The 27267-nt window shown below is 48.9% G+C and overlaps 1 long non-coding RNA gene across 1 annotated transcript; it reads right to left on the bottom strand.

Annotated features, from left to right (window-relative positions):
* Window positions 1-21365: 21365 nt before the first annotated feature.
* On the bottom strand, window positions 21366-24337 carry LOC136021427 (uncharacterized). The gene is made up of 3 exons (XR_010615771.1): window positions 24256-24337; window positions 21702-21779; window positions 21366-21459 (listed from the first exon to the last, which is right to left on the bottom strand). It is a non-coding gene; the product is annotated as an uncharacterized LOC136021427 (long non-coding RNA).
* Between the last annotated feature and the right edge of the window lie 2930 nt (window positions 24338-27267).

The raw sequence follows: 27267 nt of genomic DNA on the forward strand, positions 1-27267 counted from the left end.
TATGATAGCAAGCAAAGATGACCTTTGCCATGACTCCTCCCCCTGAGAACGGCCTTAGCATTCCACTCGCCTCACCGCAACCTACAAATATAGCACCAAAAAAAAACTCTATGCAAAGATAGTAATGCATTCGCTAATATGTCTTCAGGTGGCTTAAAGGTCTTCGGTGGGGCAAGACCATTTCAAACCCACCACAAAAAAACACACCAGAAATAAACCACAAAGCACTAAGGCTCGAAAACCGGAGCTAACACCAGAAAACTTGCCCTGCTGAGAGCTGAACCCCAAATGAGCTCCCTGATGAAAGGCTGTGCCTCATATAATACAAGCCCCACCCACAGCTCCTCCCTCAACGGGCTGGATCAAGGGGGAAGCAAACCATCACCTAGCATAAAAGCACCCTGAAAAGCCACAGCGGGGACTTTGTTTTCCTCAGCTCTGCTTCTACGGTTGCTCCCCGGCCGTTCCGTGCGTGCCCTGCCTGTTCCATGACTTCTAGCCGTTTCCTCTGTGGGTGCTCCTTGTCTTGAGTTTTCTGCTTCTCTTTCGCTGTCTCAAAGGGGTGAAACCCGGAGATTCAGACTTTGGGGGTGAGACTCAGGGACTGAAACTCAAGGGCTAAGACTGGGGCTGAGAATCTGAGACTCAGGCTCTGTGGCTAAGTCTATGCCTGAGACTGTGGCTGAAACTCTGTGGCTGAGATGGTTACTGAGACTCTGGCCCTCAGAATTTGGAGCTGACACTCTCAGACTCAGACTCTGTGCATGAGACTGTTGCTGAGTCTCTACAGCTAAGACCATGCGATTGCGACTTTGGGGCTGAGACTCTCTGGAGAAAACTGTGGAATTCATACTCTGTGGCTGAGACTCTTTACCTGAGACTCTGGAATTCAGCCTTTGGAGTTGAGACTGTAGCTGAGACTGTGGCTAAAATTATAAAATTCAGACGCTGGGGCTGAGACTGTAGCTGAGACTGTGTGGCTAAGACTCTGGGATTCAGAATGAGGGGCATAGACTGCAGCTGAGACTCTGTGGACCAGACTCTGTGGCTAAAACTCCAGGACTCATACCACAGGCTGACACTGTGGCTGATAAACTGCAGCTGACACATTTCTGCTGATACTCCGCAATTGAGACACTTGTGATGAGACTGCTGCTGAGACTCTATGCATAAGACTCTGCCATGCAAACTTTGCAGATGATACTCTGGCTGAGACTCTGAACCCTAATGCCAAACACTAGCTCTAACCCTAACAGGTGTAACAAACATAATGGAGTCCTAAACCTAACCCCTAATCCTAACCCCTAATCATAACCCCTAATCCTAACCCTAACCCCTAAAGAGACCCTGACCCCTAACCCTAACAAGGCCCCTAACACTAACCCGACACCGACCCCTAAATGAACCGCTAACCCTAAACCGAATGCTAACCCTAACTCGAACACAACCCCTAACCAGACCACTAACCAGAGTCTGACTCCTAACCTGACACCTAACTCAATCGTTAACAATAACCCGACAACAACCCCGAACCCTAACCTGACCCTAACCCGACCCCTAACCCGACCAATAACCCGACCACTAACCCTAACCCTAACCCTAACCCTAACCCAACCCCTGACCCTAACCCAACGCCTAAACCAACCCCTAACCCTAACCCGACCCAACGCCTAACCCAACCCCTGACCGGACCCCTAAACTGACCCCTAACTCTAACCCAACCCCTGACCCTAACCCGACCCCTAACCCGAGCCCTAACCCTATCCCGACCCCTAACATGAACCCTAGACCTAATCAGACACTATCCCTAAACGTTAACCTAAACCTAACTCTAACCCCTAACACTAAAAATAACCCCTAACCCCTAACCCAAACCCCAACCCAAACACCTAACCCTAACACCTAACCCGAACCCTAAAGCTCAGCATTAACCCTAACCCTAAACCTAGCGTTACCTCCACCCCTAAGGTTAACTCCGATTAGGGTTAACCCTAACCCTACCCCTAACCCTGGGGTTAACTCGGCCCCTAGGGTTAACTCTGTATATGATTAAACCTAACCCTAACCCAAACCCTGGGGTTACCTCCGAACCAAGGGTTAACTACGGTTAGGGTTAATGCTAACCCTAATCCAAACCCTAACCCTGACATTAAACCCTAACACTAACCCTAACCCTTACACCGGAGTTAAGTCCGCCGCCAGGGTTAACTCCAGTTAGGGTTAACCTTAACTCTAACCCTAACCCCTAACAGTGACACTAACCCTAATCCTAACCCTAAATCTACTCCTGGGGTTAACTCTGCGCCAAGGTTTAACTCCAGGTAGGGTAAACCCTAACCCTAACCGTAACCCTAACACTGGGTTTAACTCAGCCCCTAGGGTTAACTCCGGGTAGGGTTAACCCTAACCTTAACTGTAACCCTAAACCCAACCTCAGCCCCAACGCTGGAGTTAACTCCACCCATAGGTTTAACTCCGGTTAGGGTTAACACTAACCCTAACCCTAACCCCAACCCTAACCCTAACCCTTAACCCCTAAACCTAACCCTAACACTAACCTAGACTAACCCTTAACACTGACAATGATCTTGAGCCTAACCCTAACCCTAACCCTGACCCTGGGGTTAACTCCGCCCCTATGGTTAACTCTGGTTAGGATTGACCCTAACCCTAACAGTAACCCTAAACATAACCCTGACATTGGGGTTAACTCTGCCCCTAGTGTTAACTCAAGTTAGAGTTAACCGTAACCCTAAACCTAGCCCTAATCCTACACTTAACTCCGCCCCTAGGGTTCACTCTGATTAGGGTTAACCTTAACTCTAAACCTAGCCCTAAGTGGGGTTAACCACTCCTGTACGGTTAACTCCACTTAGTATTAACCCTAAATCTAACTGTAACACTAACCCTAACCGTAACCCTAAACCTAACCCTAACTCTAAACCTAACCCTGGGGTTAACTCTGCCTCAAGGGTTAACTCCGTTTAGGGTTAACCCTAACGCTAACCATAACCGTAGCCCTAACCCTAGGGTTAACTCCCCCCCTAGGGTTAACTCTGATTAGGATTAACCCTAACTCCAAACCCAATCCTAACCCTGGAGTTAACCCCTCCCTTAGGGTCAACTCCGGTTAGTATTAACCCTAACCCTAACCCTAACCGTAACCCTAAAATTAGCCCTAACCCTAGCACCCTAGGGGTTAACTCCGCCCTAGTGTTAACTCCGGTTAGGGTTAACCATAATCCTAACACTAACCCTAACCCGAACCCTAACCATAACGCTAAACCTCACCCTAACATTAACCCTAACTACAAACCCTAACCCTAACCTCAACTCTGGGGTTAACTCTGCCCCTAGGGGTAACTCTGGTTAGGATTAACACTAAACAGAACCGTACCCTAAACCTAAGCCCTAACACTAACCTAAAACTGACACTGGGGTTAAGTCCGACCCTAGGGTTAACTCCGGTTAGGTTTAACCCTAAACCTAAAACTAACATTAACCCATAACGATAACCCTAGACATAAACCTAAACCTAACACTACACCTGGGGTTAACTACTCCCCAAGGGTTAATTCCGGTTAGGGTTAACCCTAACACTAAACCTAACCATAAACATAACCCTAATCTGAACCCTGGAGATAACTCCGCCCCCAGGGTTAACTCCGGTTAGCGTTAACCCTAAACCTAACACTAACCCGAACACTAATCATAACCCTAACCGTAAACCTAACCCTAATACTAACCCTAACCCTAACCTTAACTTAATCCTAACCGTAACCCTAGGGTTAACTCTGCCCCTAGTATTAACTTAGGTTTGGGTTAACCCTGACCCTAACCTTAACCTTAAGCCTAAATCTAACCGTAACTATATCCCTAACCCTAACCTTAACACTAACCCTAACCCAGCCTAACCATAACAATAACCCTAACACTAGCACAACCATAACCCTAACCCTAACCCTAGCCCTAACCATAACCCTGACACTAGGGTTAATTCTGCCCCTACAGTTAAATCCGGTTAGGGTTAACCCTAACCCTAACCCTAACATTAAGTCTAACCCTAACCATAACCATAACCATAACTCTAACCTTAAACCTAATCCTAACCCGAACCTTAACCTTAACCCTAACCCAGCCTAACACTAATAACCCCAAACCTAGTCCTAAATCTAACACTAGGGTTAATTCTGCCCCTACGGTTAACTCCAGTTAGGGTTAACTCCAACCCTAACGCTAACGCTAAACCTAACCCAAACCCTGCGGTTAACTCCGCCTCTAGGGTTAACACCGGTTAGGGTCCCCTAACCATAACCCTAACCCCTAACCCTTAACCCTAACCCTACGGATAACTCCTCCTCTAGGGTTAATTCCGAATAGGGTTAACCCTAACTCTAACACTAACTATAAAACTGGGCATAACTCCGTAACTAGGGTTGACTCCGGATAGGTTTAACCCTTACCCTAACCCTAGGGTTAACTTCCACCCCTAGGGTTATCTCCATTTGAAGTTAACCCTAGCCCTAACCGTAACACTAACCCTAACAATAACCCTAACCCTAGCTCAAATCTAAACCTAACCTTAGCCCTAACCCTACGGTTAATTCTGCCCCTATGGTTAAATCCAGTTAGGGTTAACCCTAAACCTAATGCTAATGCTAACCCAAACACAAACCGTGTGGTTAACTCCACCTCTAGGGTTAACTCCGGTTAGGGTTAACCCTAATCCTAAACTTACACCTAAACCCTAACCCTAACCAAAACACCTAACGCTAACCCTGACCCTAAACCTAGGTTTAATTCTGCCCCTACAGTTAACTCCGGTTAGGGTTAACCCTAATCCTGAACTTAAACCTAAACTCTAACAGTAACCCTAACCCCTAATGATAACCCTGACCCATAACTCTTAACCCTAACGCTAACACTAGTGTTAACTCCTTCCCTAGGGTTAATTCTGATTAGAGTTAACACTAACCCTAACGCTAACAGTAACCATGGGGTTAAATCCTCTACTAGGGTTAACTCCGTTTAGCATTAACCCTAACCATAACCCTGGGGTTAACTCCTCCCCTAGCGTTAACTCCGGTTAAGGCTAAACCTAAGCCTAACCCTAACGACCCCTAACGGTAACCCTCCCTAACCTAACCCTAAACCCTAACACTAACCCTAACCCTGGGGTGAACTCCGCCCCTAGGGTTAGCTCCAGTTAGGGTTAACCCTAACCCTAACCCTAACCCTAACACTAACACTAGCCCACTAACCCTAACCCTAACACTAAGCCCTAACGCTAACTCTAACGCTATCCCTAACCCTAACCCCTAACCCTAACCGTAACCCTGAACCTGACCCTGACCCTGACCCTAACCCTGATCCTATCCCTTACACTTACCCTAACACTAACCACATAACACTAACACCTAAGGCTAACCCTAACCTTAACCCTAAACCTAACCCTAACCCTAAGTTTATATCCGCCCCTAGGATTCACTCCAATTAGGGCTAACACTAACCCTAACCCTGGGGTTAATTCAGCCTCTAGGGTTAACTCCAGTCGGGATTAACCCTAACCTTAACCCTAACCGTATACCTAAACCTAACCCTAACCCTGGGATTAACTTCGTCCCTAGGGTTAACTCCGGTTAGGGTTAATATGAACCCTAACCCTAAACCTTACCCTGGGGTTAACTCTGCCCATATGGTTAACTCTGGTTAGGGTTAACCCTAACCCTTACCCTGGGGTTAACTCTGCCCATATGGTTAACTCTGGTTAGGGTTAACCCTAACCCTTACCCTGGGGTTAACTCTGCCCATATGGTTAACTCTGGTTAGGGTTAACCCTAACCCTTACCCTGGGGTTAACTCTGCCCGTATGATGCTGTCAGTGCTGTACTCAGTGGTGCCTCCAGCAGTGAAACCTCTCAACTATAGCCTGAGGAACCAGGAGCTCATGGATGCTGTGAAAAAGCTGTTGACTGGATGTGTTTCAGCAGCCATACACTGCCTGCTTTCTTCTGCAAAGGGCTGCCAGTGTAGGTCGTGACAGACCACGTATGTCTTTCCTGCTTTACATTTATTTTCCTGTTTCAATTTGTGGTGATGTTGTCTTCATAGAAATGTCAGTTTTCATCTGCTCCTGCTTAAGCAGCCACTCATGTTGTCTGACCCACAGACTTTGTGTCAGTTCAGGTGTCTCATTGTATTTAAGCACAATAAACCATCCTGCAGCAAATTCTTCTCTGTGGTATGTCCTCACATGGCAGGAAAGCAGTGGAATGAAATCAGCTTTCTGGCTGCTCCAGCTCTGGGATGTCTGCTCTGTGCCTGGAGCAGGAAGAACTTTTGAGGAGCCCAAGGGACGGGTCTGTTGTGCTGGTTTGGGTAGATGGGATGGCATGAGGTGGGGGGGGGCTGTAAACCTCTCAGGGTGTCCTGGGCAGGAGAGCAATGGCACAGGTTGGGGCTGCCTGGTTGGGAGCAGCCCATGGGAAAGTTCTGGGTGGGCAGGAGCTGGACAGAAGGCAGCGTGTGCCCTGGCAGCAAGGCAGGACAGCAGCATCGTGGGCTGTATGACCGGGAGCATGGCAGGAGAAGAAAGGAAGGGATGCTCTGGAATACTCCATTCAGGTTTCAGATCCCCAATTCAGGAATGCTATTGGCAAGCAGGAGTGGGTTTAGCAACCAGTCCTCATGAAAGGCAGGGACTGGAGCACGGTGCCTTTTGGGAGAGGCTGGGGGAGCTGGGCTTGTCCAGCCCAGAGAAGGGAAGGCTGATGGGACCTGACATCTTGGGAAGGAAAGGTTGTCGGGGACATGGAGAATAGAGAGTCAGGATCCTCATCATGGTGCCTGGTGGGAAGACAAAAAACAATGGGGGATAGTGGCAGAGGAGAGGTTCAGCCAGGACAGAAGGAAACTTGATCCCCTTGCTCTGACCCTGTTCCTGACAGGATGTACTTCAGACCTCCTGGGATCCTTTCCAACCTCTGTTCTCTTATGATCCTACAATTAAGGGCCAGAAAAATACCCCAAAGGGTGGAGCATGTCTCCGATGAAGACAGGCTGAGAAAGCTGGGGATGTTCAGCCTGGAGAAGAGAAGGCACCAGCAATCTGCCCATATCTAAGCAGAGCCTAGAAGAAGTCTGGAGAGGGGCTATTTACAAGGGCATGCAGTGACAGGACAAGGGGGAATGGCTTTAAGCTGATAAAAGGGAGATTTAGCTTGGACATTTGGATGAAGTTTTTCCCTTTGCGGGTGGTGGGACACTGGCACAGGGTGCCCAGAGGATCTCTGGCTGCCCCATTCCTGGCAGTGTTTGAGGCCAGGTCCGTTGGGAGTCATCTTATGTCTGAAGCAGTGCTTTGTCCAGCTTTAATGTTTACAAGGGATGTCAGATGAAATCCATCTTCATTATAAAGTTCTCTATATGTATTCATGACTCAGATGAGTCTGGTCTGCACAAGAGAGGCTCAGCATGGCCTTAGGCTCATTTTGACTGTGTTACTTATTTACTGGCTTAACACTGCTGAGGTTTTTTTTGCGGGCAAGTTATAAAACATTCTCTGTATGACTGAAAACCCTAAGAGTATTGAAACAGGGAGAAGTTCTCAGCTTTTTGCAGATTAGTGCAGAGGCAAGAGAGCTGCTGTGTCCATCAGTCCTTTCCCATTTGCCTTGTGCTCAAACTTCCACTGCCTGTAAGATGCCTTCACACACAAATTAAGAACACCCACAAACATCTGTCCTGTCCTGAGAGCAGGGGAGAACGATTTCAAAGGACTATCCTGGGCCTTGAGAAACAGCTTTTGTGGCGACACGGCACCCCAGAGAGAACTGAGTCAGACAATGGGACTCATTTCCAGAATAACCTTATAGACACTTCGGCCAAAGAGCATGGCATTGAGTGGGTATATCACATCCCCTACCATGCACCAGGCTCTGGGAAAATCAAATGGTACAATGGGCTGTTAAAAACTACACTGAGAGCAACGGGTGGGGGAACTTTCAAGCACTGGGATACACACTTACCAAAGGCCACCTGCTTGGTCAACACCAGAGGATTGGCCAACAGAGCTGGCCCAGCCCAGTCAGAACTTTTACATATTGTAGAGGGGGACAAAGTTGCTGTGGTGCACATAAAGAATTTTCTGGGGAAGACAGCCTGGGTTATTCCTGCTTCAGGTAAAGGCAAACCCACTCGTGGGATTGCTTTTGCTCAGAGACCAGATATACTTGGTGGGTAATGCGGGAAGATGGGGAAGTCCTATGTATACCTCAAGGTGATTCGGTTTTAGGGGAAAACAGCCAATGAACTTAATTGTATACTTTTGCCTGCTGAGTAATACTTTTATAGCCCATCAATTAGATGTCTTCAGGTCACCGGCGACTGGCCCTGACTTCCCTCCAACCATCATCCCAACAGAGAATGAATTCTGATAGAACCAGACGAGTTCTGCAGTGAAGGAACAATCAGCATCAGCAGGCAACGATCCAACACTGCACACAGCCTTTCCTGCCCTGAAAGACTGTTACAAAGGATGGAACATGACATCATGGACCGAATGGACTAGACAACATTATAGGGATTGGTCCATGCACTAAGAAATGATTTCTCTTTTCTTTGTGTGTGTGTATGTGGATGTATATATATATACATGTAAGAGAGATGGTATATCGAAAATGTGGGATCAGAGCATGACGTAAATCGTGTGGAATAAGGGGTGGATACTGTCCTGGGTTTACCAGTAGCCGTTTTTCTTCTTCTTAATAGCTGCTGCAAGCTCTGTGTTTTGACTTCCAGTCTGGGAAGAGACTTAATTGTTGCTAAGTAATGTTTATTGTGGCCAAGGACTTTGTGAGTCTCATGCTCTGCCATGGACGAGGAGAGGCCCGGAGGAAGCAGAGAAAGGACACCTGACCTAAGCTAGCCAAAGAGGTATTCCATACCACAGTACGTCATGCCCAGGGAGGTAACTGGGATTTACCCGGAAGGGCACAGTCTCTCTTTGGAGGGGATTCAAACTCATTCGGCGGTGGTATCGTATTCTCTTGTCTTGTTATTTTCTCTTACCAATATTATCATTGGTGGTAGCAACAGTGATTTGTGTTATACCTTAGTTACTGGGCTGTTCTTATCTCAACCCGTGGGAGTTACATTCTTTTGATTCTCCTCCCCATCCCCCTGGGAGCGGGGGGGACATTCTGGGGGAAGGAAAGAAAGAGGGAGAAAAAGAAAGGGGGGGGGGAGTGAGTGAACGAGCTTTTGTGTTTGGGTTTAAACCACGACTGTTGATGACCAGTGTAAAAGATGTGTCTGGAGGATTAAGAGGTTGGTTACAGAAGGAAACACTTCCAGTGCAGACATTTTTCCTGGCCCTGAGGATCAGTTCCCAAGATCTGGAATACATCTTTATGTATTGTAAAATGTTATTGTATCCAAATGCAATTTGTCATTCTGGAATTGTGAGACATGATAATGACTATGGAAATGATGAAAAGTCATGTTTGGCACCTGTTTGATAAGTATGTACTTAATGGATACAGAAGCTGAGATAAGCTTAAGCAATGGCTATCTTGCTTTAGCCCTTTGCAGAACATCTTGTATCTATTCAGATGGCTGTGATGAAACAAGAGGCTGGCCCAGAGGCTGTGCCACTAGGGTGGAGAAGCTGCCCTGTGACTCCATCCTCCATGTAGCATAGCTGTGTGATGCTAAAGCTGTTTCCCTTTAACACATGGGAACCAGACTTGAGCAAGGAAGGTCAAAGTGAAATGAAAGTAGCAGTGTTCATCTCAAGCTTTGTTCTCACTTCTGCAGCAAGAGAGTAAGCTGGAATTGGGATGGGGGTTAGGACCCTGCTGCTTTCCAATGTGAAAATCATGCCATGAGGAATAACACTTTAAAGAATCTGGTGTTCTCTTTTAAAAGAAACAAATGAAGACAGGAATCCCGTTCTAAGACCGTATCTCTCAATGCATTCTTCTGTGCAGAAACTTTATTGTCTGCCTTTTTGTTTTTCTTCTTTCCAGAGCACTGTGGAGAAAGTGGTGGCTGGCTCTGTCCCAGTTCAGCTGGTCCCACTTGGAGTCCCTCTTCCAGGGAAGGCTAACCATGAAGTAGACACAAATACTCTTCTAGAAATGAAATCTGGTCTACATGTTAGCAGTCTTGATTTCTTCCAAGATGAAGTTAAGCGGTTGCATTTTGTTTTGATCACAGAAAACAGAGCATGGAAGTATAGTTTGGTTTTTTAATTTCTCATCCATGTCCTCTGTGGATCATCAGCCTTCACACCCAGCCCAGGAGATAAACACCCAAGGCTGAGAGAGCTGGGCTTGTTCAGCCTGGAGAAGAGAAGGCTCCTTAAGGGGAGACCTTAGAGCAGCTCCCAGTGCCTAAAGGGGCTACAAGAAACCTGGAGAGGGGCTTTGGAGAAGGGCCCGTAGGGACAGGACAAGGGGAATGGCTTTAACATGTCAGAGGGGAGGTTGATATGAGCTCTTAATTTCTTCCCTCTGAGAGTGCTGAGGCACTATTGCAGCGTGCCCAGAAAAGCTTTGACTGCCCCATCCATTGCAGTGTTCAAGGCCAGGCTGGATACAGGGGCTTGGAGCAACCTGCTCTAGTGGAACGTTTCCCTGACTGTAGCAGGAGTTGGAGCTGGATGAGTTTTAAGGGCTCTTCCAACTCAAACCATTCTGGGATTCTGTGATTTTGTCCAATACCTTTAGCACTGGATGTAATTCTTAGATGACAGGCAAAATGAACCATAAATTTCTTCAAGTGCCATATATGTTAGTAAGGGTAAGACTGGAAAAGCAAGTTGTGTTTTCTTTGCCAGTGTCAGGAAACATTCCCAATATTTATGATCTGCGTAAAGGTAACAGAATAAATCTAAAAAAAGACCGATTTACCTCCTGGCATGCATTTTTCTAACTGATTACTTCATTAAAGATTGTTTGATCCAGCTTCGGTTTCTCTAACTTCATTATGAAAGCTTTAAGGTTTAGTAGGATTCAAATATTAAACGTGAACCATGTAAAGCTGAGGAAGGCACCTTGAAGAGCACAGGAGGTAGCAGTCTTAAAGACAGGACACGTGCACTTGTGTTCAAAAGGGAGATACTCTGTGATTCTGTCATTTATGGCCTTAGTATAACTGAGCATTTTAAGTTTCTTAAATACATCCTCATTACTCTGTTTCCCTTAGTTGATTGTAAGTGCTTAGCACAGATTGGCTGGTGGGACTGGGGCAGTGGTAAGATAGCCAAAATGCTGAAGCGCAGCATTAGTCAGTGATCCAAAAGTGCCGGTGGGCTTAACTAGCCAAAATCTACCCTCCAGAATGCTCCCTACCTAAGGGCATGGGGACCCAGCTAGGGGCTGTCCTCAAACCCTCCAGTCAAGGCAAAGGGTGTGAGAAGGACCCAACTGACACTGCGTGTCCACAATTTGTAGATGATAGACACTGCCTCAGATTGGGTGTTTTGTGGCAGTTCTGATGCTGGTGCAAAGGCAGTCCTGAACTATTTGGTGGCAGCCATCAAAATAGCAGACTCATGATTCTCAGCTCTGGTGGAATCTCACTTGTGAGATACAGTGACTGTGCTCGGGCACCCTCATTGGGATAAAAATCATTTTCCTTGCAGACACTGAACTTGCTATTTGCGTGAATGAAGTGGCTAAGCAAACTGGCACTAGTCTATAGAAACATCTGGAGGTATTGATGCTAGATTTCCTGAGGGAACTGTACCATAGTTGAAAATGAATTGTAACAAAGATCCATGGATTTGTTATGGGCAGGCACTATGGCCTAACTGAAACCTGAAACGCACAGCACAGACTTGAAGGAGCTCTTCTACCTGCAGGGCTGAATAAGTACAGCACTTTGTAAGATCAAGTCCCGTTCTTGTAAGTGTTGTTCATACTTTGCAGATACTATGTGAAACGTATTCTTTCTCCGTTTAAAAGGGCAAAGTAATTTGTCAGGCATGTGGCACAGGAAATCTTCACCATAAACACTGTGTGACTTGTGAAAGCAAGCGGCCTGAAATACAGATGCCGAGGCTTCTTCCTTCAATCACAGTAAGGTTAATCAAATCAAAGCATAACATTCTTTTTCTCTGGAAAACTGAAGTCATAGGCCTGTGTTCCTGTTTTAAAAGTAGAGATTCCCTTCCTCACGGGATACTCAAGCCCAGTTCTCCCACAGATCCTTTATCACAAATGTCCAGCTAAGCAGAAGCGTAGCTTTGAGTTCCCTTGGAGTTAAGTCAGGATTGTTTGTGTCTTTATGAAAGCTCAGAAGGCTCTTAGAAAATGGGTAGTCTTGGCTCAAAGGGAGTTTTGTTTGTGTTCAGATTATTTTCAACTGCAGTAGAAAACTTGAGTGTCTACATCAGGAAGAAAATTTTTGTTGTTTTCCATTATTTTGTGAAAATAAAATATTCTTTTATATTATTTTTCTTACCTCCATTTTCATCTCCATCTCTATGTGCATACAGCTCCTCTGCTTGGATTTGGCTGTGAGAGTGTAACGGATGGGAACCTAGCTGAGAGTTGATTTCCTCTCATGACTGAGAGACATAACACAGAGTGGTTTTGTCACAGTGTATTTGGCGGAGTCCATATGTGTATGTTCACGGTGACTGTTGGAAAGGGGCAGGAAACCATGAGGGTGCAGCTGTTCTAAGAGCTTCCCACTTGGGCAGGCCGAGGCACCTGGCCAATGTTCTCGGTGCGGCCAACACTGAGATGATGAGAAACTGCACGGCCCCACAAGTAAAGAGAGACAGAGCCATTATAAAGCACCTTGTGTTTCTAAGGGTATAAAAGCAGGAGCCCCTTGTAGCCTAATCTGAGGCCTCAGCTATGGGTGGATGCACCTTGTAGGATCTTTCCCAATTACCTGAGACTCCCAGCATTGTCTGCAATGGGGATTCCCAGCTGAACTGTGGGCCTGCAGAGTGATTCGGTGGTGACTGGTGATGTCTTTCTTCTCAGTCTCTGTTCTCTCTATGCAGTATTGATTTCATGCATTGCTTTTTGACCTCTGTATTTTACTTAAACACATATATGCAATTTGTTTTCTTGTACTCATTTACTGTAGAGAAATATCTACCCAGTTCGCTTTACTGTGCTTGTTTGCTTTAGTGTTCTTGTTTGATCCACTGTGCATGTTATACAGCTAGTGTGTGATTGTTTTGTTGAGTACCCTGCCTGTCAGCAGAACACTTGTGTACCCAGCAATCTCCCTGCCTCTCTTACAGATACCAGGTCCTGCTGCATTCACCAAGGTGAAACTGGGTGTCTACAAATAGGGGCTGCCATGTACATGATGGAACCAAAAGTAGCCTTGGAGGAGACAAAAAAAGGAAGCCAGGGCCAGCAGCCTTTCGCTCGAGAAAGGTAAGGCAGCCTGCTCACCTCTCCTCCTCTACTTTGCAGCTACCAGCCTTTGAGCATCCCCACCTTCTGCTGAGGCTTCTGAGAACACACAACCACCTTAGCGGAGTTACCAGCCCCAGGGTAGCAGTGCTGCTCTTCTGCCTTGGCCCAAAGCTGAGCAAAGAGAGGCCAAGGAACACATCTTTGCCTCTCCACTAGCTCAGCTATTGAAAGCTGACATGTGCTCACAGATCACAAGCTGTTCAGAAGACGTAAGCAGATCCTGGGTCAGACCTTTCTCATGCACTGGAGATCAGCTGGCAGAGCAGGGGCATCCATTAGTGTCTGGCTGGGACTAGAAAGGCTCTGGACTTTGAACCAATCCCAGTGCCAGCTTAGCGCCAGCCATGAGCTTGCCCTGCCACATGGAGTGGGCATGTCCTTTCAGTTTGCATCAGAGACTGGATCTTTCCTTTGAGTGGCCTTCTAAAACCACTTGAGGAATGTATTTTACCAGCCCCTTAGCTCTGTCTCTCTTGACTTTACCTTCTCTAGAAGATACCCCTACAGGACACAGGAGCATGGAACGAGGTGGGTGGCGATGGCGATCTTGAGGTGGTTGCAGCTGCATGTTGTGGGTGGGTGATGAGATAGAAACATTCCTCCTCCACAGCCAGGCAGCTTGAAGGTGCTCTGGGTCTGAGATCTGGGCAGCTGTGGGTTTGAACGCAGACAGGCACTCCATCTCTCCTAGAACAACTTTCCAAGTCAGAAATTGTGGGCAACTCATCCATGAAGTCAGATTCTTGCTTGGAGGGTGTTTGGGGGGTTAAATTAAGTCTGGGTGCAGACACTGGATTCTCTTCGCCAGAGATGCACCAAATGTGGTGCTGCTCATGATGCTGGCACAGGTTGCCGTGCGCTCACTGGCAGGTGAGTGTTAGACCTGGCTCTTGCCCTACGTTATTGGCCACTGCAGTGGGTGCTGCATGCAAGGAGGGATGTGGGAAGATGCTCAGTGCTGGCTGAGGTGGCATGGTCATGCTTGGACCTGGGTTTCCCCCCCAAGGAACCCTGCGGGCAGGGACTGGGGCTTTGTCACTGCTGTCACTGCAAGCAGGGCATCCCCTATCCAAGGAGGTTGTGTTGTTCTCCGCTCCCTTCCCACTTCTGCCTAGGACACTACTTAGCTGCAGCCCAGCAGCACTGCTCTGCCTCCCTCTAGCTGCATGGACTCGGTTCAGTGTTTCCTATACTCCAGACTGGGAAATGCTGTATGTGCTCTGGGAAAGCCCGAGATTCCCCTTTGAATCCTCCCTTCAAGGGCATCCTCTCCTCAACATGCTATTGATTCCTGAATCCTGGAATCCCAGACTGGGTTGGGCTGGAAGGGACCTTAAAGCTCATCCAGTTCCAACCCCCTGCCACGGGCAGGGACACCTTCCGCTAGAGCAGCTTGCTCCAAGCCCCTGTGTCCAACCTGGCCTTGAACACTGTCGCAGATGGGGCAGCCACAGCTTCTCTGTGCTCCCTGTCAGGGCTGGGTCATCCCCCTCCCCATGAGGCACACAAGAAGGGTTCTGTGTTTGACTCTGCTTTATTGATTGTCCTGAAGAGTATGTGTGGGTGTTTTCTGTGACAGCACTGCTGCAGCCATTGGAGCTGTGGCCCCCATGTCCCCTCTTCCTTCTCCCCATGGAATCTCTGTGCCCAAGGCTGGAACCCAGGGGCAGGTCCTCGAGGTTCCTGACCTCCTCCCACGGGCTTTGCTGGGCCCCCCCATCACTTGGGTGTTGCTGGGCCCCCAGGAGCGCTGGGCTGGAGGGGGCTTGCTCTGTGCGGTTCAGTGTCTATGAAAGAGGCAACTTGAACATTAAAGTTCTTTTTATTCCATCGGGGCCAGTTGGAATAGGTCACAGTAAGAGCCATGCTCAGCAAAACCCCATTCTACTACAAGAGGGTGGTGGGGGTGTACAGGCCCCAGGGACTGGTATGGTTTTAATTCCTGTATTAGGTAGTTCCTGCTTTCTCATGCTCTGGATTCCGTTCCCATGGTTTTCCCTTTTATAACAGTGAGTACATTGGACGAGCAATGACAGAGAATCCAGGTCCATGTTCCCCCAGTATCCTGGATGACCCATAAGCTGTTGTAATTCCTTCCTAGACTGGGGCGTCTGCCCTTGTTCTGTTTTTCTGGAGGTGTCTGCAAGAATCACTGCACTGCTGCTATCCACCAAGTGACAGGTTTCTGCTTGGTTTCTGACATTCCTTAGTTGGAACTTCAACTTCTGTACCATGGAGTGCTTGCCACACTGTGCTTGCTGCAGTTCTTTGGAGCAATCTCCTCTGACTAAGACATCATCTGTATAATGGTACATTTTCATCTTCTGAGGAAGTGAGAGCTCCTGTGGATTTGTGGTCTTCATGGGAGGGAGCTGAGTCCCCTTCCAGCCCCATGGCTACAATCCTAGGATGAGATGTCTCAACTGACCTGGCTGAATCCCTTCCTTCAGCAGGGGTAAAGGAGATGCCAGCCTGTCCTGTCCTGCCTGTCCTGTCTGATGATGTGACAAGAAACAGGCTGCCTACTGAACTGCTTGTGTCACCATCCCTGGAGGTATATAAAAGGCATGTTCTAAGGGACAATTTTAATGTGTTGGCTTGCCAGTGTTCAACTAATGGTGGACTCGATGTTCTTAAGGGTCTTTTCCAAGCTAAATGATTCCATGGTTGTACAAAATCTTGTTGTTTAGACCAAACTCTGTCTCTCATCAGAGAAATGACACTGCAGGAAGGCAGTGTGTCTGCCAGGTGAAGGAGGGAACATCAATGCTCACTTTGAGCTGTTTCCCATGGTGTTCCCATGGAGCCTCAGGGAGCCCAAGGATGCACTGAGGACGCTGCTGACTGGATGTGTTTCAGTAGCCATACACTGCCTGCTGTCCTCTGCAAAGGGCTCCCAGTGTAGGTCATGACAGACCACATCTATCTTTACTGCTTTACAGTTGTTTTTCGACTTGTGACATTGCTATCTTCAAAGACATGTCAGTTTTCATCCCCTGCTACTTCAGTAGCACCACCTTGTCTGACCCACAGACTCTGTGCCAATGGGGGTTTCTCACTGCATTTGAGCTGGGGGTGTCCAGCCTGGAGAAGAGGAGGTTCCAGGGAGACCTTACTAAGCCCATACCTAAACAGGGCCTACAAGAAATCTGGTGAGGGGCTTTTTACAAGGGCCTTTAGGGGCAGGACAAGGGGAATGGCTTTAACTTGGTAGAGGGGAGACTGAGATGAGCTCTTAGGAAGAAGCTCTTCCCTGGGAGGGTGCTGGGACACTGGCACAGGGTGCCCAGAGAAGCTGTGTCTGCCCCATCCCTGGCTATTAGTCAAATAATGAGCCTGTCAGTTGCCTGAAATGTCAGATGTTTTTTCACCTCCATAATCATTTTTAAGGACACACAAAGGTTCCAAGTGGAAAAAAGATTTAATTTCATTGGTTTATTTTAATTTCATTTCATATTAGGAAAATATTCTTCACCTTGAGGGTAGTGAGACAGTGGCAGATTCTTGCCCAGAGAAGCTGTGGCTGCTCCATCCCTGGCAATGTTCAAGGCCAGGTTGGACACAGGGGCTTGGAGCAAGCTGCTCTAGCAGAAGGTGTCCCTGCCCATGGCAGGGGTTGGACCTGGATGAGCTTTAAGGTCCCTTCCAGCCCAACCCAGTCTGGGATTCCATGATTCTCTGCTGCACGAATGTCGGTCACTCTCCACTTGTCGTAGGTGACCGTGACGCCCTGTTCCATTGCCCAGGTTGAGCTGTGACCCTTTTCATGCTCCACCTCCAGACCAAAGGCACTGAAGAAGAGCAGCCCACGAGGCACCTCCCCGAGCCGGCTAGAAGAGGCTGTTCCCCCCGCCATGACTCCCGTAGCACCCCTGGGTGCCCAGTGGTCATGGGCACGATGTTGCCGCCATCATAAAGCCGTGACGGTCGCTGTGGATTTTCTCATTGTGACGGGGCCCCCACGGGGAACGTGGGCTATTTAAGGAGCGAGAGCCCTGCAGTAACAAGTGCAGAGGAGACCCCTCCCTTGGGAGGCTGCATCTCCCGTGACAGCCCTGCGCATCCATGTACGTGTTCTTTGACTTTGCAATGCTGTTTTAGTGTTGGCTTGAAACACATTGTGGATACGTGCTGTGAAGGGAGGAGAAGCTGTCAGGAGATGTGCTGGTGCCATCCCAGCTGTAGGAGCAGGGGATGGGAGAGGAGGAGGCACGGGGCTTGTTCATGTTCTTGGAGCTCAGCTCTGCCTGCAGAGGTGCTGGAGCAGGAACCTTCTGTGTGCAGGAGCTGCTGGTGTCAGAGGTGCTGAGAAGGTGTCAGGGCAAGAGAAATTCCACCTCCCTGTCAGAGCCTGGGGGAGTGCAAGGGTCACCCCAGCTCCCAGGAACTCCACCTTAGTTGTATTCCCTGACCCGGGCAGAGGGATGAGCTCATCGCCAGCATCCTCACAGGTAAGATTTAGGGAGAACCCCCCAGCTGCAGCCCCCAAACCTGACATGGTCCCACCATATCTCCAGTTCCCCCCTCCCCAGTGATCTGTGGGGTGGTCTCTGGTGGCTGTAGCCCCTGTTTGAGGACTCCAGTGGTCCCCCAAATGACTCTGCCCCCTGCGGAGCTTGGGCACATTCCCATGAACCTCCAAATCCCCTCAAACCTCCAGTTCCCTTCTGAACCACAAATTCACCCCATTTATTGCCGTGGGCCAAAAGGGCACTGAAGAGTTAGGGTACCCTGGGACAAATGTAACTCCTAGTTTTGGGACACTGGGTATTCCCCAAATCCCTGCACCACCCCGGGGAGCTTTGGGGATCCCCCCCAAAGCCCAAATCCCCTCTGAACCCTCAAACTCTTCCCCTCAACACATCTCCACCCTGAGGGAACGTTGCTCACCACAGAGCGACACAGGGTGCCCTGGGACCCTGGTACCCCCTGTTTTCTGCACATGGGAGCTCCCCCAATATAATGTGCCTCCTACAGTGAGTTTTGGGGAACTGCCCCCCCGAACCCCCAGATGTTCCTTGAACCCCCAAATCCCTCCAAACCCCAAAATTCCCCCCTTTCTTTTCAGCGGGGCCCATAGGAACCTTGTTCCCATAGGCTCAGGCAAGTGCTGCCTCAGGTCACCCAGAGAGGCTGCGCAGTCTCTGGCCTTGGGGATTTCCAACTCAGACTGAATCAAGCTTTGAACAACTTGGTCTGATCCTGTTCCTGATGAGTTGGACTGGAGACCTCCCTTCCAACCTCTGTTCTCTTATGATCCTACAATGATGGGCTTATGAGTGGGTCACAAAGATGCCCCGACAGCTGGAGCATGTCTCCGATGGAGACAGGCTGAAAGATGTGGGTGTTCAGCCTGGAGAAGAGAAGGCTCTAGGGAGACATCTTAGCAATCTGCCCATACCTAGACAGAGCCTACAAGAAATCTGGAGAGAGGCTTTTTGCAAGTGTGTGCAGTGACAGGACAAGGGGGAATGGCTTTAGCTGAAAAAAGGCAGATATAGCTTGGACATTAAGCAGAAGTTCTTCCATGTGTGGGTACTGAGGTACTCACAGAGGGCGCCCAGGGAAGCTGTGGCTGCCCAATCCTTGGCAGTGTTCAAGGCCAGGATGGATGAGAGTCAGGTTTGCTCTGAAGCTGTAGTTTGCCCAGCTCTGACGTTCACAAGGGGTGTCAGATGAAATCCCAGAATCATTTCATTAGAAAAGACCCTTGAGAACATCGAGTCCAGCAATTAACTGCTGTGCTCTAAGGGCAGGAGCAATTAGACCATAGAAAGACTTGCAAGCCTTTACTGCCTGAAGCTCAAAGCAGCTGCTTAGAGGAGGGGACTCTGAATGAACAAAGAGTGAAGGGAGGAGGCAAGTGGAGAGTGATGGACAGGGCCTTTGTCTGGACAGCCTGCTGAAAAGAGACCTTCAGAACTGGTCATTGTGTCCTGGACAGGGGAAAATCTATAAGGAATGAAGGACGTGGTGTAACAGGCAGTACAGTGGCAGGGCAGTTATAGGGGAAGATCAGCATTCCTTTGGGATCCCCCTTGTGAAAGGTCATTGGATTGGCAGAGGTCTCTTGGGAGAGAGGACAAGGATGTTTTGCACTTACCTTTGATAAAGGCCCCAAGTGCAAGCCAGGGGAGTCCAGGCTATACAAGCTGCCTTTGGTGAGGTGTGTGCCAGCATCAGAGTCCTCTTGGGTGACACCTCTGGGCACCTAAAAGCCATCCGAAGGGTAGCTGCAGCCTGGCCAAGCTGAGAGCCTGCAGTTGCGCATGAGGAGGCAAAGAGTGGATGTGGTTTCCCTCAGCTTCAGCACAGCTCTTGGCATGGTCTCCCTCAACTCTGCTCTGCCCAAGGGAAGCCATTGCAGTCTGGGTGGGTGGATAAAGGAGGGTGAAGCACTTGTGTCAGCAGAACCAGCTCCAAGAGTTGAAGAGCCACCAGGGACATCCCAAGCACCAGGAGATGCAGGTGCCTGCTCCCGGGCTGTCACCTCCACAGCCACCGCAACACCACAAGGAGCAGCATCAGCCAGGGCCCTTCTCCTGCCCCAGTACCCGCAGAGCCAACAGTACCACCATCACCCGGAAATGCTGGGAGGCTCCCGCGGTTGTTAGCGGAAGCCCCACGGGCAGCTCAGCATTGTGGAATGTCCGGTGGGTTTCCGCTGGCGTTGCCAGAGCCAGCCAGAACCTACACTGCATTCACCTGCGACTTCCAGAATGCCCAGGTGTCTTCCTGGTCACCATGGACCCTGGTGTCCCTGCAATAACTGTGGGACTTTTGAGCTGCACCAGGCTGCCAGGGCTCCTGCCTCTGTCTAGAATGCACATCCAGGTTCCGCGGGCACACCAGGGTCCATGTTGTCTTGTGGAACGCCGGTGAGCCTGCACAGGTTGTGCCAGATCCCGCCAGGCCCTGCCACCTTCCGCAATGCTGGCGGGCTCCTGACGGTGTTGCAGGGGCCCAGAGCAATGGTAAAGCCAGTGGGAGCTGAGCGGGCATTGCAGGAGGGAGCAAATCCCGGGAGGGCTCTGGCCACCCCTGCAGAAGCCTGGCAAGGATAGCGGCAGGGGGCAATGGCACTGGCCGGTTCTGGTACCCCTGTAGCAGCCCTGCAGGGGCAGAGCGCAGGCCCCTGCCTGCAGCGTGAGGAGGAAGCGGGCTCCAGCAGTGCCAGCATCCAGCTGGTGGCAGTCCCTGGCCCCGACACTGCCCAGGCCTGGGGGAGCCCTCACTGCCCGCTCTGCAGTGGCTGCCCCAGGCACCCGTCGCCTGGCTCCAGAGCAGAGCTGCTCTCCTGGGGAGTCCCCACCTCATCCCAGTTTCCCCCTGGGGTAGCAGCGGGGTCTCTCTGCCCCACTGCGGGATGGAGGAATGCAGGCAGGGGGAGGGAAGGGCAGCGCAAGGGACGTGACCACGCAGGGGAGTGTCACAGACCGGGTCACAAAGGGCCCCACTGTCACCCCGCTGCCAAGGGCAGGAGGCGCAGGGTGTCCGGTGCAGGCTGGACATGGAGCTGGGATATTCCCTGTGCCAGGAGCTGTCCTGCTGTCGGGAAACTTATCTGCAGCTCTCTTTGTACCCCGTCCGGTTGTACTGGGCTACCTCCATCTGCCATGGCCCTCAGTGGGGAGCGGGGGCACTTGCTGGATCTGCTGCTGCACACCTGAAGGGAAGAGGACTTGGAGCTGTGACTCATTGTGCTTCATAGGGGGATGGTTCAGAGAAGTCATTCCTGGGGGGATAACTGAAAGGGCCTTATTAGTGACCAATGGTAATTAATCACCACCACCTACAAAAAGAGTGTCCGATTTCGAATGACTTGTATACAACTGGGCTCAAGTAATTTATACAGCATTGAACTGAAATCATGTGCATAGAAACTGCAAACACAAAGGAATAAGGGAGACCCTCTCGTTGAGTCACAAGTTTCAGATTGGACCCTTTTACTTTCTAAACATCGTCTCCAAGAGCAGTCTGGGTTCAGCTGGATCCCATCTTGGTCTCAGTCCTGGTATTCATGTAAAGGATCACAAATGTCAGCTAGCAGCAGTTTGCATTTTTAAACTGAATCACAGGGTTTCTAACAGCACTTGATCACTGAAGCTAATATACATGCACTTGCAATTAAACATCTAAACTTAACACAACACGCTGAGATGGAGCTAGATAGCTGTATACACATCTAGATGCATACCTATGCTAAAGCTGCCCTCAGTGCAATGAAAAGTAAAAACAGAGAACAATACTCACATCAGCTTTGGCAGCGCTCCTCAGCGGGCGAAGGTCTGAGTGTCAGTGAGCAGCAGGAACAGCCCAGGCAGATGATCCCTGAGACAAGGAGGCACAAAATGAAATATAAATCTTTGTAAATAAGTAGAATCAGTTTTAAGTAATGTTAAGTTTGATGGCTTTGTAACAGCAGCAATGGAAAATAACTGAGGTGCATGATTCACAGAAAAAAAAAAAAGTATAGTGCTGCTAGAGAACATCCTGAGAATTCCTGTACAAGATAAACCCTTGTAGCTGGCATAGCTTTAGGTCCTTATGACCTTAGTGCAAAATAAGTATAAGAAAAACAGGACAGAAAAACAGGATGTGGCAATGGGTAGTATCTGGGGCTAGCAAATGTGCAGAATGGGCTGCAGTTAAACTAACTTGTAAGTAGAAGGACAGGATGATTGCTATCTGTAGTGTTAATGAACCCATTAAGCTGGTGTAAACATCTACTGGGGAGCATCTGAGACTAGCAACATGTCCAGGATGCCCGCAGTTAAACTAACTGATAACTAGAAGGACAGTATGATTGCTATGTCTGTAATGTTAACGAACCAATTAAGCTGGTGTAAACATCTACTGCAAGTGCTCCAAAGGCTTCCAGAAGTGATGAAGATTGTTGGAAGAAGTGTGTCTGGCTCCATAGTTGGCTGCTGGCCATGCTCTGCTGAGCACAGTCCTTTGCTTCTCCCCATGACAGTTCTGTGATCTGCTCTTTGAAATCGCGCTTCCCTGCTTTCATCACAGGACAGGTGTTTGTGGGAGTTCTTAAGATCAATTTGTATGTGAAGACGTCTTAGAGGCAGCGCAAGTTTGAGCACAGGGCAAATGGGAAAGGACTGATGGACACTGCAGCTCTCCTGGCACTGCACTAAGCTAAAAAGAGCTGAGAACTTCTCCCTGTTTCAACACTCTTCTGATTTTCGGCCATACGAAGAATGTTTTGTACCCTCAAAAAAGCCCCTCAGTAGTGTAATGCCAGTAAATAAATAACACAGTCAAAGTGATTCAGTTGCTGAGGTGAGTAGCTTGAGAGAAGACAACTTCAACACCAGAGCCGGGGGGAGATCAGCGTCCAGCAGCCTCAGCTCAGAGCGGCCAGAGCCACCGAGGGAACCTCAAACCCTGGACAGGACCTGCCCAGGAGCAGGCAGCTCAGCTGACGCAGGCAGCTGACTCACAGCAGGGGGAGCCAGGAGCAGCGGCACCATCCCTGAGCGGTTAAAAACCTGGTTCAGGGGGCGCGAGTGACCAGGAGCAGGCAAATAGGGTGGACAAACAGGGCGGGTCAAGGCAGTTTGCATGGCAGTTCGAGCAGGATGGTGATTACCCATCGTACATCCAGGGCCCGGTCTGGGAGCTCTGCTCTGCTGCCCCAGCGGTGGCCAGCATAGGCACCCAGACAGAGCAGATGAGAGGGGAGGCTGCAGTGCAGAGCTCAGAGTGTAGAGAGTGCCTGCACTGGCCTTGTGAGGGGAGGGTGGACAATGGTCAGGGCTGCACTCGGTGCTCCCTGGTGGAGGTCCTCCTGCAGCAGGTGTCTGAGCTGCGGGATGCTATTAATAGGCCGCAAGATGCCAGGGAAGCTGAGAGGAAGCAGGAATGCTTGCTCCAGCCCCAAACTGTGCAGGGGCCTCAAGCTTCCCCTCTAGCTCATGGAGGAAAGAAGGAAGCCATTACCCCGGGAAGCTGGGAATTAGTGACAAAAAAAAAAAAAAAACAGGAGAACTTTGCCTGTCATCTAAGAATTACATCCAGTGCTAAAGGTATTGGACAAAATCACAGAATCCCAGAATGGTTTGAGTTGGAAGGGACCTTAAACCTCATCCAGCTCCAACTCCTGCTACAGGCAGGGAAACCTTCCACTAGAGCAGGTTGCTCCAAGCCCCTGTGTCCAGCCTGGCCTGGAACACTACAATGGATGGGGCAGTCAAAGCTTTTCTGGGCACGCTGCAATAGTGCCTCAGCACTCTCAGAGGGAAGAAATTAAGAGCTCATATCAACCTCCCCTCTGACATGTTAAAGCCATTCCCCTTGTCCTGTCCCTACGGGCCCTTCTCCAAAGCCCCTCTCCAGGTTTCTTGTAGCCCCTTTAGGCACTGGGAGCTGCTCTAAGGTCTCCCCTTAAGGAACCTTCTCTTCTCCAGGCTGAACAAGCCCAGCTCTCTCATCCTTGGGTGTTTATCTCCTGGGCTGGGTGTGAAGGCTGATGATCCACAGAGGACATGGATGAGAAATTAAAAAACCAAACTATACTTCCATGCTCTGTCTTCTGTGATCAAAACAAAATGCAACCGCTTAATTTCATCTTGGAAGAAATCAAGACTGCTATCATGTACGAAATAGCTCATATGTCAGTAATATTGATTGAATGCATAGAATTAAGTGCACGTAGAGCAGTAGTATTTAAACATGTTGGTTAGTTTTCTAAGTTCCTTAGTGAAATCCAACCTCATAAAAATCATCATGAAATGCAAATAAAAGCCTCGAGGCTGAAGGTTTGACTTGAACACATAAGAGAAATTTTTACCTGGATTCAAAGCTCTTATTCAGACCTGATTTCATTTCTAGAAGATTATTTGTGTCTACTTCATGGTTAGCCTTCCCTGGAAGAGGGACTCCAAGTGGGACCAGCTGAACTGGGACAGAGCCAGCCACCACTTTCTCCACAGTGCTCTGGAAAGAAGAAAAACAAAAAGGCAGACAATAATGTTTCTGCACAGAAGAATGCATTGAGAGATACGGTCTTAGAACGGGATTCCTGTCTTCATTTGTTTCTTTTAAAAGAGAACACCGGATTCTTTAAAGTGTTATTCCTCATGGCATGATTTTCACATTGGAAAGCAGCAGGGTCCTAACACCCATCCCAATTATAGCTTACTCTCTTGCTGCAGAAGTGAGAACAAAGCTTGAGATGAACACTGCTACTTTCATTTCACTTTGACCTTCCTTGCTCAAGTCTGGTTCCCATGTGTTAAAGGGAAACATACAGCCCAGTATGTTCACCAACTGGGGTGCCAGAAGGAGCTGTGCTTCAGTGCCAATCACTTCCGAAGCAGCTCGAACCCCTTCATAGGCTGCCAGTATCTCTTTCTCAGTTGGGATATAGATGGCCTCAGATCCTTTGTACCCCCGACTCCAAAAGGCAAGACCTCGAGTCTCCCCTGGAGCTTTCTGCCAGAGGCTCCAGGTAGGACCGTTTACCCCAGCTGCGGTGTACAGTACATTTTTTACATCTGGCCTGGTCCGGACTGGTCCGAGCGCTACTGCATGAACTATCTCGCATTTAATTTGCTCAAAGGCTTGTTGTTGCTCAGGACCCCATTTAAAATCATTCTTCTTCCGGGTCACATGATAGAGAGGGCTTAAAATCAAACTGTAATTTTTGATGTGCATTCTCCAGAACCCTACAGCACCCAAGAAAGCTTGTGTTTCTTTCTTATTAGTTGGTGGACACATTGCTGTTATCTTGTTGATCACATCTACGGGGATCTGTCTGCATCCATCTTGCCACTTTATTCACAAAAATTGAATCTCCTGTCAGGTCCCTTGACGTTACTCCGTTTTATGGCAAAACCGGCTTTCAGCAGGATTTGGATTGTTTTCCTCCCTTTCTCAAAGACACCCGCTGTATCACCCCACACGATAATGTCATCAGTGTATTGCAGGTGTTCTGGAGCTTGCCCCTGTTCCAGTGAAGTCTGGATCAATCCATGGCAAATGGTAGGGCTGTGTTTCCACCCCTGGGGCAGTCGGTTCCAAGTGAACTGGACACCCCTCCAAGTAAAAGCAAAATGTGGCCTGCACTCTGCTGCCAAAGGAATTGAAAAATGCATTGGCAATATCGATCGTAGCATACCACTTGGCTGCCTTTGGCTCTAATTCATACTGAAGTTTTAGCATGTCCGGTACGGCGGCACTCAGCGGCGGTGTGACTTCATTCAGGCCACGATAGTCTACTGTTAGTCTCAACTCTCCGTCAGACTTTCACATGGGCCATATGGGGCTATTAAAGGTGAGCGGGTCCTGCTGATCACTCACTGACTCTCCAGTCTATGAATCAGCAGATGGATAGGAATCAGGGAGTCTCGGCTGGTGCGATATTGCACTGTTGTGGTCGCGATTGGCAATTGTTGTTCTTCGACTTTAGCAACCCCAAAACAGAAGGATCCTCTGAGAGACCAGGCAAGGTGGACAGCTGCTCAATTTCCTCAGTCTCCAAAGCAGCAATACCAAAAGCCCATCGGTACCCTTTTGGGTCTTTGAAGTACCCTCTCCTGAGGTAGTCTATGCCAAGGATGCATGGAGCCTCTGGACCAGTCCCAATGGGGTGCTTTTGCCATTTCCTCCCAGGTAGCCTGATTTCAGCCTCCAGTACAGTCAACTCTTGGGATCCTCTGGTCACTTCAGAAATAGATGGGTTCCACCCCTTGACAGCTTGTTGGCATCAGGGTACACTGTGCAGCGGTATCTACTAGAGCCTCATACTTCTGTGGGACTGATGTGCCGGGCCGTCTGACCCTCACAGTCCAGTAAATCCAATTATTCCTTGTGGAGAAGTGGCTAACAGAGAAAGGTCATGTTCCCATCAATGAGCTGAAACAAGACATCTGTGTAGAATGGTGCAGACTTACTAACACCAGATAATGAGGAACTGAAGGACACCGGCAAACAGCAACATGCTATGACCAATCACAGCCAAGGACACTAAGCGATAAGTGCATGAGAAAGAGGATGGTGGGGGAGTGCACGGTGTAGCTGCAAAATTGTAGAGCTTACACAATGCCTTATTTGTGCTAGAACCAATCAAGTGCCTAGTATTTGCATATTCACTGTTATATTAACCGAAGGTAGAAGCCCAAAAAACGAATCATGCTTATTGATCACAATGGTAGTGTTGATTCCTCCCTGCTGCAACAAATTGGCGCCCGAACAGGGACCCTCTTGCTGTTGCTTGACTGAGCAAAGAAGACAGCTGGAACAGGAGGGGAGCGGACCGATTAGAACAGGAACCCAGGTACCTTTAAAGGCTGGGAAGACAGCAGTGATCGGGAAAGCTCCGAAGAATGCAGCCTTCGGAAGGCAAAGAACGCTTCGCTGCTGGCAGCGTCAGTTCCGAAAGCCTGAGCAAGATTTTACTTGGCTCGTCGGCCGTATTTCGTCTGCCTCCTGGTGAGCTTCACTGGCGCCAACGTCTTATGAATTGAGAAAAAGTAATTGAGTAATAATTGAGTAATAATTGATAGAGAGGCAGCATATGATTTATTTAAGTGCTTAGAGAAGCGGCAAGTGGATAAGGAATTGGACTTAACGAAGGGATTAAAGGCTCTGTTAGATTACGCGAGAGAGTTAAGTTGTTTCCGAGATCCTACCGATGTATTTGATCCACCCGAATGGAGGAAGTTTGGGGATGAGCTTTGGAATAGAGTGATTGATGATAACAAGCAAGCAAAAAAAAAAGAAAAATGTGCTAAAGACTGGAGGACAGTTATTAATTGCCTACATAAGTATACAGTACTTCAAGTCTTCCGACATATCCTCT

This window comes from Lathamus discolor, chromosome 13, assembly GCF_037157495.1.
Source record: "Lathamus discolor isolate bLatDis1 chromosome 13, bLatDis1.hap1, whole genome shotgun sequence".
Classification (NCBI taxonomy): Eukaryota; Metazoa; Chordata; class Aves; order Psittaciformes; family Psittacidae; genus Lathamus; species Lathamus discolor.